The sequence below is a fragment of the Vanessa tameamea genome, chromosome 14, assembly GCF_037043105.1.
Source record: "Vanessa tameamea isolate UH-Manoa-2023 chromosome 14, ilVanTame1 primary haplotype, whole genome shotgun sequence".
Lineage (NCBI taxonomy): Eukaryota > Metazoa > Arthropoda > Insecta > Lepidoptera > Nymphalidae > Vanessa > Vanessa tameamea.
The window spans coordinates 4,016,374-4,033,876 of NC_087322.1; the positions used below are offsets into that span (position 1 = coordinate 4,016,374).

The following is a 17,503-nucleotide window of genomic DNA, read 5'->3' on the forward strand; positions in this document are numbered from 1 at the left end:
AGGAAAGGATACCTCGATGGAAGTAGCCCATAGATGTTTTATGCAAAGAAACTATTAAACATACGTTATTTTACAAATATTCATCCTTTAAATATTCACAATGTTAAGCTGCAGTTCTCAATAATTTCTCCCAACTATAACCACTTGGCGATACATCCAAGTGATGAGATGTCTCTACAAAGCCGCCACCATGTCCGTCCAAGTACAGAATCAGCAATCAAATCCCATACCATTGCATCGAGGAGTGAGACAAGGGGACGTTATTTCCCCCAAATTGTTCATTAGTGCAATGGAGGACATGTTCAAGACGTGGAACTGGAAAGGACGTGGCATCAACATCAATGGCGAGTACATCTCTCACTTAACATTCGCAGACGACATCGTCATCATGGCAGAAACGCTGCAGGACCTACAACAAATGCTGAATGAGCTGGCTGATTCTTCTATGCGCTTCGGCCTACGGATGAACTTGGATAAATCCAAGGTCATGTTCAATTAGCATGTTCTACCGGAACCGATTGCGATACACGGTACCGTCCTCGAAGTTATTCAAAAATATGTCTACCTCGGGCAGACATTGCGATTAGGTAGAAAAACCTTTAAGGGCGAGTGGAATAGAAGAATTCAGCTAGGTTGGGCAGCATTTGGGATGTTACGACGAATCTTCACTTCGTCGATCCCACAGTGCCTTAAGACAAAAGTCTTCAATCAGTGCGTCCTACCCGTCATGACATACGGAGCCGAAACGTGGACACTCACGACAAAGCTGGTCCATCGGGTTAAAGTCGCTCAGCGTGCTATGGAAAGGGCTATGCTCGGAGTATCTCTGAGGGATCGCATCAGAAATGAGGTGATCCGTCAGAGAACCAAAGTCATCGACATAACACACCGGATTAGTAAGCTGAAGTGGCAGTGGGCCGGCGATATATTGCCGTAGAACCGATAACCGTTGAGGAAAACGTGTTGTAGAGTGGAGACCGCGTCTCGGCAAACGTAGTGTAGGATGTCCTCAGGCACGGTGGAGTGACGATTTGCGCAAGACGGCTGGCAGGAGCTGGATGCGAGTTGCCGAAGAAAGACCACAGTGGCGTGCATTTGGAGAGGCCTATGTTCAGTAGTGGACGTTTGCGGGCTGATGATGATGATGATGATAACCACTTGTAGAATTTTTAAGCAATTAATTATGACTCAATAAACAGCAGTCATTATATAAAGAGTTATTGATGTCAAATAAGTATTTTATATTAGGTATGTTATTTTCTTTACATTTTTCGTAGGTACCAAGTTTTAAAGGTTCAACGATATGTTTATTTTATCATACAAAGCTCATTATAAAATATTAACTAAGTGAAATTTTGTGTTTCAAGACTAAGCGACTAATTTAATAGTTTCTGAAATGATTACCAAAATCAGATTTACTTACCTTATTTTGAGAAGCGTTCGAGAAACTGAATATAAATTTTATATTTATAAGAAAATTTTACCGTCATTAAGGCATATGGTTATTTATATTCAAACAAAAAAAACATAATATATTATGTTCGACATTTGTTTGCGATCACTCAAATGTATTAAAATCCCCTGTGATCAGATATACGAAATTGTTGAATTCAAATGGTCATCTGCGTGCAAATAAATTGATTGTAGCTTCGAATTCTAGTTTCCGATACAACAATCACGAATTGCATGAATTCCATAGAAATTAGCTTACAAATATATAATGTTCTGTTACGAAAATTTAATTAAGTTATTAATACGAAAGGAACATTATGTTGGTTCAATTTGATGTATTATAATGAAACAGATGAGGGCTAATAATTCTTAAATAATATTATTATAATACAAACATAAATAATATTTATAACAACATTTTTATTATTAAGTCATACTTATACGAAATAAGGTAATAAAAATATTTCAAACGAATCATTTCATTCGAATTATATGTTGATTTCACGAGATTTATTATATGTAATTAGTAGTTCAGTTTAATTAACTGATTTTATTTATAGATAATTTTCATTATAAATCAATTTAATATTCATAAATGCAAATGTAACCAGATATTTGTAATAATAATTAATAATTGATTTATTCTTTTTACTTAATCAATATATACCTTTATATAATATTGAAAAAGAGTAACTACTGAGTTTCTTGCCGTTTCTTGCGGTTCTTCTCGACAGAATCTACATTCCGAACCAGTGGTAGATTTACTTTAAATAGTTTGTTAAATGACAGTTTCATAGTGATATGAAAAATCAGATTCGATCGTAACCCTTTAAAGTAACAATCGGTAAACGTCCCACTGCTGGGCAAAGTCCTTTTCCCCTCTAGATGAGAAGGAAGCTTATTCAACCACGCTCCAATGCATGATACACGAGTGTTGGAGTTTCATCCGACACATTCAGGCTTCCTCGCTATGTTTTCCTTCACATAGCTTAGTTTACTTAGTTTGCAATATGCACACATATGAAAAACTGTGTCAGCTATTTGAGCTAAATTAAATTAAGTTCGCTTAGTTTGCGGTCCGCAACACGCTTTAAGCTACTGTAATCTCTACTGTAGTCTAACACAAATTTTGGAAGTTGTCTTACAATTCCAAGACTTAGAAAGCGCGTAACTCTTAAATCTGTGTGTCGGTTCCTCTTCTATTGGGTTATGACATTCTATGTTATCTTCTTCACAATTGGCTTGTCTTCGTTTAAATAATCGCCATAGCCAAAAGAGTAGGAAAAACACAAGAATTATTCTTTGAAAAATCTTAAAATTAAAAATCACGAATTTCCACTATAGTCTGTTTTATTAGTTTTACGATACATATAACTTTGGAGTTATTTGAAGAAAATATATATTTAATCGCCAGCCTTAGAATTTTTAACGCTTCACCAACACAAGTTCAGTAACTTTCTGTTAAATGAAATCAAAATGATTATTTCGCTTTAATTTAATAAAATGATCAGTGGCTTTGTGCAAACCGTCTGGGTTTTTCACACCATTTATTCTACAGCCAATAATCAATACGTTGTATTGATACAAAGCTTTGTATTAATAATACCTTAAATTGATTTTTTTAGTGTATGCTTTTGCAAGCAGAAGTAACATGATTTCTTAAATACATTTGTTAGTGCCCATTGACTATAAGCGAAGTAGAAAATTATATTGTTAATAATGCCGGTGTCAATGTTCAAAAGTTATTACATTAGTTGCTTAGTTATGCGTTTTCATAAAATAAATAATTAACAAAATACATAATTGTTATAATGATAACGTAATTTATAGATTATAGATATATTATATATGTAGTAGGTGGCCGTGAATATGGTAAGTGAGTGGTATACCGATCGAGACAAGTTACAAAATAAAATAAAAAATGTTTTCAATATCGATTTGATAATACGTAGGCAAAGCTTCTTTCAGAAAAGTCAGAAAGTAAAATTATTTACAATCCAGCCACTTATAAAAATTATACACGAGTAGACAATAGCTTTTCGTGTCGTCAACGACGTTATTCACTGAATCCTCTTTGTTATAATTAATCACCGATCACAGCGCTCGATGGCGGCGATGACGCGGCGTAAACGTCGACAAAACGTCGACGAAGCGTCTGTAAAACGACGTGGTAACAATAACTCGACGCCGCTATGTTTAGTATGCAATTAGTATTGTTAAGCGACACAAACGCGCCTTTACAACAAATTAACTTTCGAGTTGCAACCGTGTTCTATATTGTTAGAGTATATTTTTGAATGTGTGACCGGTTTAAAGAATGTTTCATATCGTGTTTACAAATTTTCTGGAGGGTTTAAATGTGTTCATAAAGTTTGATGGAAATGCCGTTACCAGCAGCGGGCTTTACTCGAGGTATACATGTGATATATTTTTTACCATTATTAAATGAAAAAAATGTACAGCCTGTATATGAAACGGGAAAAGATATCCAATAAAGAAGATGTTCGAGATAGAGCGATGAATGCTTTCAAAAATTGTTATTCATAAATTCTATCAAGACTATAAGATAGGAAATAAAATAATAAGTGCTGAACTGCATAGGATTTGTTACTGAAGCTACTTGTAAGTGAATCTAATTAATATTCAATAGCTTGGAAACTATATTGCAGGAACAGCTTCGCTTTGGTCTTTATTCGCTTAGATGTTGGATAAATAGTTTAGGCTTTTTGGTTATCTTTAGACCCGTGTATATAACGTTTGAATTACTTCTTTCCAGGTTCATTGAATTTTGAATATATTTGAATATGTATATGTCATTTGTGCAGATATAAAAGCATATGAATATTGATATTAATCTAAAATAAAAAAGATACGTTACTTTTTATCTCAGAATATTTTGTTTTTGATTATTTTAATAACTTTTGTGTTGGTAGCGTATAATAAAGTTTAAAGTGTATTTTTTTCTCTGTAATTTGATTTTATAATTTAACTAATTTATTTAAATACAGAATTCATAGACACACCAAAGTTATAATATATTTAGATTATAACAATTTCTATTATTTGGACATCATATTGTTATAGTTGTTCAAAATATCTTAAGTTCGTAATTGTTTAAAAATCGTCGTAGTAACAAACTGCTTCTTATTCAAATAATGCAAAATATAAGTTACTGCGTGTAAGTTGTTAAAATTAATTAACCCGTATTATGGGACTTCGGAACACAGTACTACAATTTGTAAATACTTTGTACAAAATGACTGAACTGTGATTGTGGTGCTATATAAAAAAAAAAATACTATTTTCGTAGCCTTAGGAGATACATCAAAGCAATTTACTAGAAAATTGTAGGTCTTAAAAAGGCTTACAGAAATATCCGCAATAGCATCTGTTAATCTTCTAGAATACACTCGTAAAAATCTTCTTTAATTATTCCAGATTTTTAAAAAACTAATTTATTTATTTTCTGTTATCCTTATTCAGATGTAGTGAACATGGAAATTTAATATAAATTGTCTTCTACACTATATTCGAAGGAATTCGAAGGAATGATTATATAGTGATTGAAGGAAACTTTAGAATATATCACAAGATCTTGTCTTTTTTTTTTTTTAGTTTTGGCTTTTATTTGTGCCAAGAGTGCACAGATTATTTCGCCAATGTCACGTGCGATGGAGAAGACACGATGGAGATTGATCGGTGCGGTCGAGATTACAGGCTTAATTTAATTTGAAGGCATAATAGTAGTGGATTCTCTCTTAACCCATAACCTAAAACAACACAATAGTAAATAATTAGATATACATAAATTATTATTAAGATAACATACTTGAACAAACACAAAAATATTTACAACTTTATTTTATTACGCTCAAATGTGTTCAGTTCATTTTGTAATTTTTTATGTTATTTACATAAAACATTAACAAACATTGAACATTAATAGGGTGAGGGACTTTAGGAGAACGTCATATAAGGGATGGAGGAGTTAGGGGCAAGAAAATAGTATATGGGATAAGGAACCTTCGTCTAGGCCACATTCGCACAAAGAATGATCTTTAACTCTAATTTTACAAAGGTGTATGGGAGTACATGCATGTCCAAGGCGTAGTCGGCAGATAGTTGTGGTGACCCAACGATTAGCTTGCCTGTGAAGAGAAAACCAAGGTCGCCTTGGAATATCTGGTTGTAGAGATGCGTAAAATCTACCTTTAGATTTTGATGAAACTATCCAAACAGAGTTCCAGGATTTATCCAGATGAGTTTTCGCTAGAGCACACAAGTCCTGAGATGAATTTTTAAAATGTTCAAGAGAGCCAGTTGTTATATCTGCCATAATTACCGTATATCAGAGGTCATGGGAGTGGGCAAAAAGGATGGCTTCCAAAATCGCAATCGCTTCACCGGAAAAGATGGATGTTTCAGGAGGGGATTTAAGCTGAAGGACAATTTTGAATTTAGGGATCCAACAGGCTGAGCCGACGCAGATATCAGTTGATAGTATCGAGGCATCAGTAAGTATAAGTACTGTAACTAACCTAATATACTTTATCTATAATAAAAAATTAAAAAAATAACACTTACCGTAACCGAATTATGTTAGCAAAACCTAAAAACCATAAAAACGAACTATTTGCACTGAAAATTAATGAAAGAGTTACACAGAGTTATTGTAAAAACACAGATATCTCACTAACACGTGTGTCAACCAAAGCTAATGCAAGCGAATAAAACTAGACAAGTCTGTGGTGTTTTTTTCCGAACCTGTCATTTTGACAATCAATAAATAAGTGTAATTCATTTATATTCAATGGAGATTTTTACTTTTTGACTTTTGACCTACTCAGAGGTTATACACTAGTCGCCAGAAATAACAATCTTGCTGAATTAAACCTTAGCGGAACGAAGCCTTATTATCGAACAAATACTATAATAATAAAAAATAATATTAAAAGTAAAAGAAATAGCCATGATGAACATATTTCCTTTCTAAAAAGGTTTTTAGAAGTAAAGTTAACATTCTACTTAAGTATTACTTTAATATAAGGTAATTTCAAACAAAATTTATCTTTAACGTTTGATCATAGTTTTAGCCTTTAATTACAATAAAAGTAGGAGATCGGCATTGTAATTACCATTTTGCTAACCGAATATTGAAAATCGAGGACGAAATTTCAAAGCCTTTAACTAATAACTATTCCTGGTCGCGGTTAGCTCGAATGAAATAAGTAATTTAATATCTTAAATATTTCGATTTGTCATTGGTTACTCAGTGATATATTTTTTTCCATTGTCATTATTTACCATTCGAAGATGTATTTAAATTGTTAGAAAACAGTACTGAGTTTCTTGCCAGTTTTCTCACTAGAGTCTAATAGATAATTGAATCCGATAATAGGAGAATTCATAAACGCTTATTAGTGCGAACTTAAACAAAGAATTTTTCTTTTTAATTAAATTTTTTACCGTATATCGTCAAAGAAAAATTTGGTAACTTTTAATTCATAAATTATCAAACCAAGCGAGAAATCTAGAATTAGGACTTCTGAATATTTAAATTATTATTTTATATATTAGCATTAATCCCGTCTGAGCATGTTTGAGTTGTTAGTTGGGAGAACTTCGATAATTGATCGCACTAATGGTAATGAAATTGCAATATGCTCCAAAAACTCAATAAACATCATATCAAAGACTGCTGTCAAAAGAGGAAAAATTTCTGGATAAATAAAGTTAAGTAAACATCATTATTCAATAGCGCATCAATACAAACTTCACTCAATAGGAAACACTTTTTAAATCGCAATTCCCTCGACGTCAGTTAAAAATTGTAGTATCGAACCTGTCATCAACTGACATACAATAGCGAGTCTGTTCCATTGACTCAGATTCTGACTTTTTATCAATTCGAAATCAAGTTCCAGCGGAATAAAATGTAACATTTCATTCAATATGCTATAACAATAGATTGTTTTCAGAGAAGATAGATGGTAACGAAGTTTTTAACATGACTTGTTATAATGTCATCGGATTGCTCTGAAAGAGATTTGTGATCTGTTAATATAATACCGGTTTGTTCCGGTCTGGTGTGAAAATAATTAAAGTCTTTTAATCTTCTCATATTTTTCTGTGTTATAATTGTCAGTATTAGTTAAGTAAAACGTTTTAAAAAAGGATATACAACTCATAATGGTTTTAAAAAGTATGCTTAATTTTATCCAAAAAAGAATTGAATACATATTTGTGTAATGAACAATTCAACTGAGAGCATATTTTTCTTCAAAAGAGTCATCCAATCATTTGAAAAATGACAAGTCCATTGGCTGTTTAGCCACATTTACAAACTGATCTCGAGATTCCAAATTAATCGTATTATACGCAAGCTTAAAGATTTCCAGCGTCCCGAACAAGCTAGTGACCGAAACGGCAACAGTACTATGGCCATTTACATGTGTATATTTTGGCAGAATAGGGCAGGACCGATAAGGATAAACAGTCATTATGTTACCTATGAAAAAAGACCTTTAATTCAAAAATGGACATTAAGTACATACCGTTGCGTAAGATATTACATAAGGAAGCTTCAAATTCGGTTCGAGTATGCGAGAAAAACACGAGATATCAGGTGACACAATGTTTGGTATATTTTGATAATACCTTGATATATTTACAAATGATGAGGGGACAACAATAAAGCGTAAATCAACTATATTAACAAGTCACGTGCTATAATAGTCTAATGACCATCGTACATTTCAATTTTATTGTTCGAATTGAAAATGACCACAAAATATTCGTCAGCAGAACCAGAGTCGTTAGTTTGAAATAAATTGTGTCAGGTCTGCGTATCAAATAGCATTTTGGTAGCGTTTTGGTACCGTTGAAAACAATAACCGTCGCGAGCCTGTCAGGCTGTCAGCTGACGGGCGAAATGATTGAATCGAGCGAGCTTCGCTATTGCCAAATTGCGTAGCGGCTGCTTTGTGATCCAGTGAAATTAGAATTCCTTTGGATGAAATAATTGTGTGTTTTGTAAATTTCAAGATTAGAATTTTAAAAGTAGAACCTAAAAAAGTAATAACTGAAAGTAGACAGGGCAAAGGAGTGAAAGCCAAGTAATGTCTATGAATATCAGCTATGATATAAGACGGATATATGGTTACAGTTCGTAACACTGAAATAGATAATAGCTTTATTACATTTTTGATAAGTTATTTTGTTATTATTTGTGCCTAGTAATCTTCATGACACTACATTTCCTATTGGTCAACAAGTCATGCTTCAATAGCTGCTCATAAGTAAGATTATAATCAATCGTTCAGTTAGGTTGGAGCAAATTAGTGTGCTAGTGTCTCCACCATTCTATTTAACTAAATGTTTATATTACCTAAAGTGACATCAGTCCATTTTCATTAGTATTGAAGTCGCAGCGATATTAAGAGATGAATAAAATAATGAATGGAGTCTTCCTAGATTTCATCTAGTTTTTAACAATTATTCATTCAAATGAGTAAATGCCAAAAACTTTTGTGTTTGACCTGTTTTATTAAGTATTTTTTTTAATCCTTTAAATTTATTAATTAATATCGCAAAATTGTTTTTCTGATCAAGATTTATTTTCCGGATTTTAATCGCAGCATCATCATTGACGGAAGTACTATCAATTTCAGTTAGCTTATACCAAAACGAATCGATATGCATTATTAATAATATTTAATTTCGGATATTGCCAACATAAAAGTAATTTTTAGTAAAGATTTTCTTTCCATGTGTATTTACATAAGGGTATTTTTTTGGCATTTGTTACCTGAAAAGCGTATTGGTGTGCGTTGATTGAACCTTTAAAACGTGAGTAATGTTGTAGTCACTGAGTTAATAGCTCGATTCTACCAATAAACTGAATTCCAGTTGGATTGGTTCAATAAAAATAATGCAGATAAAAATACCTTTTATTGCAATGAAACACCTGATAGATAGCTCGTATAAATGTAGTTCAATATTTCCCAAAGGTTGCATTGTTTGCATATAATAATAATAATAATAGCAACATACTATAAATATCTGTTAACCTTGCATAAAATATGATTATTAAAATATTTGAATTGAATACCAAATTTTATATAAAAATGAAAAATAAAACTAGCTTGCAGTATAATAAAAAAATGGGAAAAAAAGAAATCATTCTGATTCTGATTTAATCTGCTCTGTCGAACTGCAAATGCTTCTACCCATCTAAGCCATCTGAATGGCCATGAGCTCACTTTGTTAGAACGGTACATTAGAACTAGGCAATACTCCACCGCAATTGTGGGACAAAGCGACGGTAGAGAAAAACCATCAACAAACGAATACGCCGCAACTGGGACGCGCACAAAGCCTCAGCCACAAAGGTGTCCGTTTGACGCGCTACGATTACGTTGCAGAGACATTGATAAATTTGTTTGTACTTCCATTTGGATTGCGATTAGTTCCCACTTCATTTGTTTTAGTTTTAATTGCTTTACTATAATTAATTATTCTTTTATCTTTATATTAAATATTAAAGTAATATGTCCTTACTTTATCTAACAGATTATCCATTATTTTATTATTTATATTCTGTATATACATGTTGTTACTTAGGCTATAAAGTTTATATGTAAGTGACCAGTTCATGCGCTTTTATTTGCACAAATCAATGACATGCATAATACTCAGATTAATTATCATCCGGGAATCATTAAATCTTAGATTAAAAAGGTCGTGTTGTATAAACCATATCCCCATACATACTTACATATATACTTTCATGAACATTCTTATATATACATATATGATAAAGTACGATTATAAGTCTAAGATGATCGTATTGCGAGACTGATTGTCAATTTTGAAATAAGCTTCTATTCATTACATTTTCTCTGTTCACGCATAGATTCAAGCGTACTTTGAAATTTAAGAAATTTTTGAAATATGCTTATGCCATCCATTGAGAGGTTGTAAGCGTGATCCGGAGTAACATTGCATTTCAGTAATTGATGTCATCGCATATCAAACGTATCTCATGAAGCGTTACAGTAATTGACGGCCCGCATCTCTTGGGGCGTGTCATCGTTGCTACGGCGCTCGCTCGTTGATTTCACTCGAGTGTTTGTCCTGTACTGGACACTCTGATCTAGCGTTGTTTAGACCAGTAATTAATTTCCCGTCTACCGTCACGCATTTGAATAGACGAAACGAATTTGAAACACGTTTTGCTAAAACGTTTTTTGATCAAATAAAATGTCCGTTGTCAGGACGAATGGGAATTGTTAAAATATCAAAAATTTTACCGGGTGCAGCACCTACAGCTTAATAGAATTTGTCAGTTTTTTATAGTTATTTTTATTTTGTTAGCTTAATTCAATCTATGGTGTTCAAATCATATACTCAGTATAAGTCTTAAATATGGTCAAGTTGATAGTTGTTGAGAGTTATCGAAGCATAGAATTACAGAAAGATAAAGTAGAATTTAACTGATACATAAACTACAAAACAAATTTGTAGTGATCGACCGAGTCTTCGGCTTAGGCTTCGACCAACTTCGGCCGAAAAATCACTCCATTTTCGGCTTTGGCCAAAATTGGCCATGATTTTACCCGAAGGTTTCTAGTAAGCGCTGAAATTGAACGAACTGTAACGATTTTACGGGAGCACAAAAAACTGAAACTTACAAAAAGTAAACAAATATTTATTATTTTTGACAAGTTACAAAGTGATTTTAATAATCTTGTTAAATTTAATACAGGGACCACAACATCAAAAAGCATCATATTTTTATTTATCACTTTGAGTCTATTTTGAACTTTTATGTATTAGTTTAAGATTTTACTTAGAATAGTAGGATATTGTTTTACGATGCTAAGTTAAGTGGTTTAGTTTATAATGACTGTAAGCGTTACTAAAACATGGCAGATATTCCTTACTTGATGCAAAACCAAATGAAATGAAACACACTGTAACATTATTTTCCTCATTACTTATTCCACTACGTGTTAAATTTAGGAGAGGTTCATTAAAAGTTGGCCACAGTCCAGAAAGATATTGGGCATTCGTACTAAGCTTGGCTCATTATGCCTGCACGATTCGAGATACAGTTTTGTGACTTTTGACTTGATTAATTAAAAGTTGTCGGCGGCTAAATATGTTCGAAGTTCGAAATTAAAGCGGAAACATCAAGCCGTGCAAGTGGTAATTTTGTTCAATTGTTCTATCTCTCGGCATTACTTATTTCTTTAGAGATTTGTTTCAGTTTCAAATTTTTAATAATTCTTCTTGAATTATTATTTTTTTGGCTCAAAATAATATATTTTTTTATATACATATGAGTGAATTTAATTCAGTAGACGCCTATAAGTCTACCGATTTTAGGACGTCAAGACTGCGCAAACATAATTATGATTAATGTGTTTTTAAGCGAATAGCATTATTAAATTATAAAGGAAATGCTATTACAAATAGCTGAAGTTAACACATACAAAATGGCACTCGTCCTCGTTATACACAAAGCCCATTCATAATGAGAACACGTATAAGGCTAAAACAAAATACACCTTCAGTACAAACTCGGCATCAGCATCTGTCAAGCTTTGTATGACACTCGCGACGTGGGTCTGACCTGACGTCACCGCAATTTCGTCTTTAATCTCAAACCACAGAATACATTCTGGAATGAATGATGTCAAGTTGTAATTTACATGCACATCGGAAACTTGTCAGCATTGAGTTGGGGCCGGATGCTTTTGGCACCTGGTGACATTTTGTGTTTGACCGCTTTACCTTCACACATGTGGCATAATAACTATACAGTAGTAGTGTTATAGAAAATAATTGGATATAATGTTGTATTTGATCAAAATAACATTTTAACAAATAAAAGTGCATTTGGAAAGAAACAGCATCAAATTAAAAAGTACCAAAAACATAAAATAGGAAAACTTTACGAGAAGATATTGCAGGGAATGGTGTTTAATATCTTAAAATTATAGGCAAAGCACTTCATAAATTATTTGAATGTACCGCAGTTTCATCGCCGCAGCCATCCATTGGACTCACTGGTCGACCTCGTCCGAATATTGAATATAAAAATGATACATTATAACTGCCGCGTATATTTTCAAATTGAGAACGATATCATTTGGAAATTTCAAGTTGCATTTTAATAAAATCATCAAAGAAAAAATGGAGAACTTATTTTATTTTTGCTTTTAAAATTTCATTGAGTTGACACTTTGAAGAATATTTTACTAAATATTTTGGCAAAGTAATATTTTGTTACATAACTCAACGTGCGCACAAATATTATGAGTCAAGATGTATTAAAACTCACACAAATTCTTAACTGTCTTATCATGCGCGTATCAGGACTCTTATATTACAAGTACGATTTTGGTATTCACTTACAATATTATTCAATTATTTACTAGAGAAATTCATACATTTTATTGAGATTTGATCTTTTGTATTTTACTATTGGTACCTTATTATTCAATAGTATTTTGTGACAATAGTTTTGATTGTTTCAACTATATGAGCTCAATCTTGTTTATTAAGCTATCAGTATATACGTTTGATTATCGATAGTTTACTATTTAGTGAGTCAAGTGAGTAAAATTTACGTAAGTTTTATTTTCCAATTAAGTCCATAACTATCAAATATACAATTGTATTAAGCGTTATGTCATATTACAAAGGTACCTATCAAAATATGTTATATTGTCATAAATTTTATTATTATTGATTTTGTTTATTACCCGATATAATTTAATTTGCTGACAATGTTTCAGCATTGTTATCGAAAACGGGGATCGGACATATCGTGCAATAAAAACCGACTGGATTACAAAATTGACAAATTTATGGATGTCATAAATATGACTGCAAAGACAATCACGGATCCTTAAATGGTATTGGAAGATTGAATATTTTATTACCTTATTGAATAAGGTTCTAAATACGATTACGATTCTAATTGAGGTAAATCACAGCAAGATATCGCATTTGATTTTATTTTACCTTCGAATATAAATTTAACTGATTTTATAAACTCTTAATTCAAAAATATTATCAAAAATTGGGAAATAACAGATTGTATGTTATTTATAAGTTACAATTAAATGTATACTAAGTAAGTTTTGTCCGAAAATGAATTACGCCTGTTCGGTATTAAGCGTGTCAGTGTCGAATATTTATCTAATCTATACTAATATTTTAGGCTGAGAAGTTTGTTTGTTTATGAACGCGCTAACCTCAAGATCTACTTATCTAATTTAATATAATATTTTTGGTAAAATAGACAACTTTAGAGTAATATGCCTTATTTATCATGGTTTTTTAGACATGAGCTTTAAATTTTTTAAAATGTCAATTTAAAAATAACTGTGGAATTTTATTATAGAGACGAATGCCGTGCTCCATGAAGGAGGCATTAACTTTCCGAAGTCCGTTACTGGGTGTTATTAGTTTACCTTTTCCCCTCGTTTCTATATAACGATTGCTACCGATTTTTTTTTAAATGTCTTTAGTGTCATTACGTTCGATCCATAGATGCACTTACATACTTAAAAAAAACCTTTATTAATACTATTAAAACGAGGTGACTCTATTCTAGTCTACCTAAGGTTGAAACTTTACCAGAGTACTTTAATTGTTATGTTCTTGTCTGTGTGGTTACACTGATACACATGTTTGTACTAATACATTCGTACCGGAACTCTATCATGCGTTGTGGTTCCCCGACAATACGCTTTGACGATATCTACATGCGCCCAATTGTAGATATTGATCTTTTCATTTTAACTATAATTAAATATTGCAAATGTCAGGTAATTCTGTGTAATATATTGATTACACAATTCTACCAAACACGTTGCATCGTCGAATTAATATTAACGATCTTACCCATTAATTGAGGCATTAAAACATCCAGCCGAATCAATTTCCGTATGTTTTTCGTTATTCCCTTCTCTCGATTGGAAATTGTTTATATTTGATAAGATAGTTTTGTATGCGATTTTAGTTCTTCGTCCTAAAAGGGCAGGTGTCATATTTGCTTGCACAGATTAAAATTTCGAATGAATTTTTGCCGGTTTGCACTTTAGATATGAATTTATTTCGGTTATAATTGCCTCATGTAGCGTGCTTATAATATGAAATAACGGCCCGCAGCGCTTTGCTGAACATTAAAACGTTTATCCTGCGCCTGTTATGTTTTCATTTCAAGAAATTTTTGTTATGTTTTGTTTTATGCGTTACATGAATAGTTTCTATTGTACTAATTTTTATTTTGTTTTAAAAGCGAAATATTTAATATTAGCTACCAATTTTAAATATAATTTATTTATATTACTTTATTAATAATTATTTTTAGAGATGTTTTCATTTTCTATCTCAGTCCTTCTACTTGGAAAGAAGTTAAGAGTTGTTTACTATGCGTACAGTATACATGTATTCTTATAACATGTAGTTTTGGATTTGGCTTACTTCATCACCTTTTAATTTTTTTTTTTTTTACTATTAATTTTATAATTATTTTCCATAAAGTCTTAAATTCACATTCTGTCGTGGGTCCTTTTCCTAGCACAGTACCAGAAAGATCAATTATGTATCGACAAAAATCATCCTATATTGTTGTATGCTGGTGTTAAGAATAAGTGAGCCAGTGCATAAAGTATAGCATATCGCATCTTAGATATATTGGCGGCACATCGAGGGTGCAAGGCAATGTATTTGAAATTAGAGTGTTTATTCGTTTGCCTGCCTTTATTTCTTTATTTAAAGGTCACCAACAAAGATCACATCGAAAGCAATGTGTAAGAGGGACATGGTAATTTTTGTACAATCATAAATAGTAATTCAATTATTTCGTGACGTAAATATCAATTTCTTAATATCAATATTAATATTAAGTATTAAGATTAACATTTCTCATAGTATATAGAAAACTAATCATCTTGGAAATGTTCCCTTAGAACGGACAAGGTAAATGAAATTTCTACATTACCAAATGAAACTAATCCGGAAGTAGAAAATTTAATTTCTGAGATATATCGCGTTAAAAAATTGTAAGCGCCATAATATGTATAAGTACGCTACGTACATATATATGTAAATCTATGAAGCTGTAAATATTTTGCAATCGGTAAACATACGTATAACCAAAGATTCTTATACTCTTTGAGTATGACTATAAAAATATCAGGTATAGAAACTGAAATCCAGCCCCTTCAAACATATAGGTTATATGTTTGAAGGGGCTGGATTTCAGTTTTGTGGTGTTTTTAATTTTATAATAAAAATGTCAGAATATTGTTTTCTTTGCAATCAACTTTTAACTGAAGGTAAAATTGTTACTGTTAGACGTGGTATGAAGACATTAATCAGCGCCAGTATTGAAAGGGCGGATGATTTTTCTGAATATCTGAAAAATCAGAATTCAGTGACACTATATGAAGATTGTCGTAAAAATTACACTCGCAAGTGTGCTATTGCTGCTGCTAAAAGAAAACGCGAAGAACAAGATGCTAGTACATCAACAGTAAATTCGCCTCGAACGTGTAAGTGATTGAGCTTTTTGTTTTTCAAAGCTATGCTTATTTTACGGCTCAATTCCTGAGCATGAGAGGAGAAAATCCGTTGATTCTCGCCAATTACAATTTACAATTTTATATTATAGTATTTTTATTCTTACAATTTTTAACGCGCTATATCTCAGAAAAGTTGCTCTAAGAAAAAAAAGTGCTAATACATTTTTTATAGGGAATTTACAAACTTTAATTTTTGTCTAAAGTAATTTTGCGATAAAACTTACCGTTTTCCTGAAAATTGCGAAAAACCAATTTTTTTCGGGATTTTCGACCTTTGACCTACATAAAAAACAATCCAGGTACCGGAATGATTTGGCACTTCTGAATATTATTTTTAATTATGTTTTGAACAAGTGAAAGCATTTTCAGCTTGTTGTAAATTTATGTAACTTCGAATTTCTAGATAGACCGGGCTAAAGTTTTTAAATATTTATATTTATGGTGTCAAAATTTCAAAATCAGATAATATACTAATTGTTTATTATCATTATGTAAATACACAATATGATATATGTGTGTGTGAATCAAGTAGTGATTTATGTCAAGGAGGAAAACGTAACCGGATCCCCAGCGAAACGTTTAGACAAAGTTTTTGCTCCTTTATGCAATGCGTTTTTATTGATGTTGACAATACGAAACTTTTATCTGACTTCATTGTTATTTACGAGTATGTGACTTCCGTATTTTATTTGAGTCGTCTCTGAGACTCAATCTGCCTACAGAAAGAAATAAATAAAAATTGCATGAGGATTGCAAGCTTAAAGGCTAACTTTCAACCAATCATGTTGTAGATAGACAAACACACAGATAGATAGATCGTCGTTATAACTCACTATCGTAATTAAATAGGTTATTTTTCTATCGTTTTATAACCACATAATATAAATTTTAAATTGCACGAATAAATCGCTTGTACGCCAATCTTAATTTATCGTATTTTTATATAAGTTACAAAAAAAATTTAGTAAAACGATGTAGAATGAAAATGCGCAAAAACGATACAAGATACAACATCTTGTATACAATCATTAATAGTATTATAATATTACTTATTTTTTAATTTATTATTAATTATCATTACGAACATTATTATTGTATTACATACCTATTTATGTTAAACTTTTTATGCGCCCTGTGTGATATGATATAGCATGTTATATTCAATTGCTCGCTTGTCAAGTTGCTATCAATCGTGCAACGTATGTTGTGTTCCTTGTGCTTCTAATTACGCAAGATTATTCTGTACACCGTGGATAACAACACATAACACTGTTGTTTAATGGCTTGCGGTACAACTTGTGAATTAGCTGGAACTATCCGTAAATGAGCCGGTATTACTAATTGGCTAGAAAATGTGATCCATAACTGAATATTGCAGGTTGATACTCGAATTAGTAAGTATTTAATATCCTATATTTGTGTTTATAAATCATTTGCCTAGCTTTGGG

The 17,503-nt window shown here is 31.9% G+C and overlaps 1 protein-coding gene and 1 long non-coding RNA gene across 3 annotated transcripts in view; both read right to left on the reverse strand.

Moving 5' to 3' along the window:
• The window catches only part of LOC113398670 (T-lymphocyte activation antigen CD86-like), a 113,979-nt gene that overhangs the window by 70,555 nt on the left and 25,921 nt on the right, over window positions 1-17,503 (reverse strand). The gene's annotated exons all lie outside the window — the stretch shown is intronic.
• Window positions 5,048-6,189, reverse strand: LOC113398671 (uncharacterized). Its single transcript, XR_003368922.2, has 2 exons — window positions 6,037-6,189; window positions 5,048-5,222 (listed from the first exon to the last, which is right to left on the reverse strand). It is a non-coding gene; the product is annotated as an uncharacterized LOC113398671 (long non-coding RNA).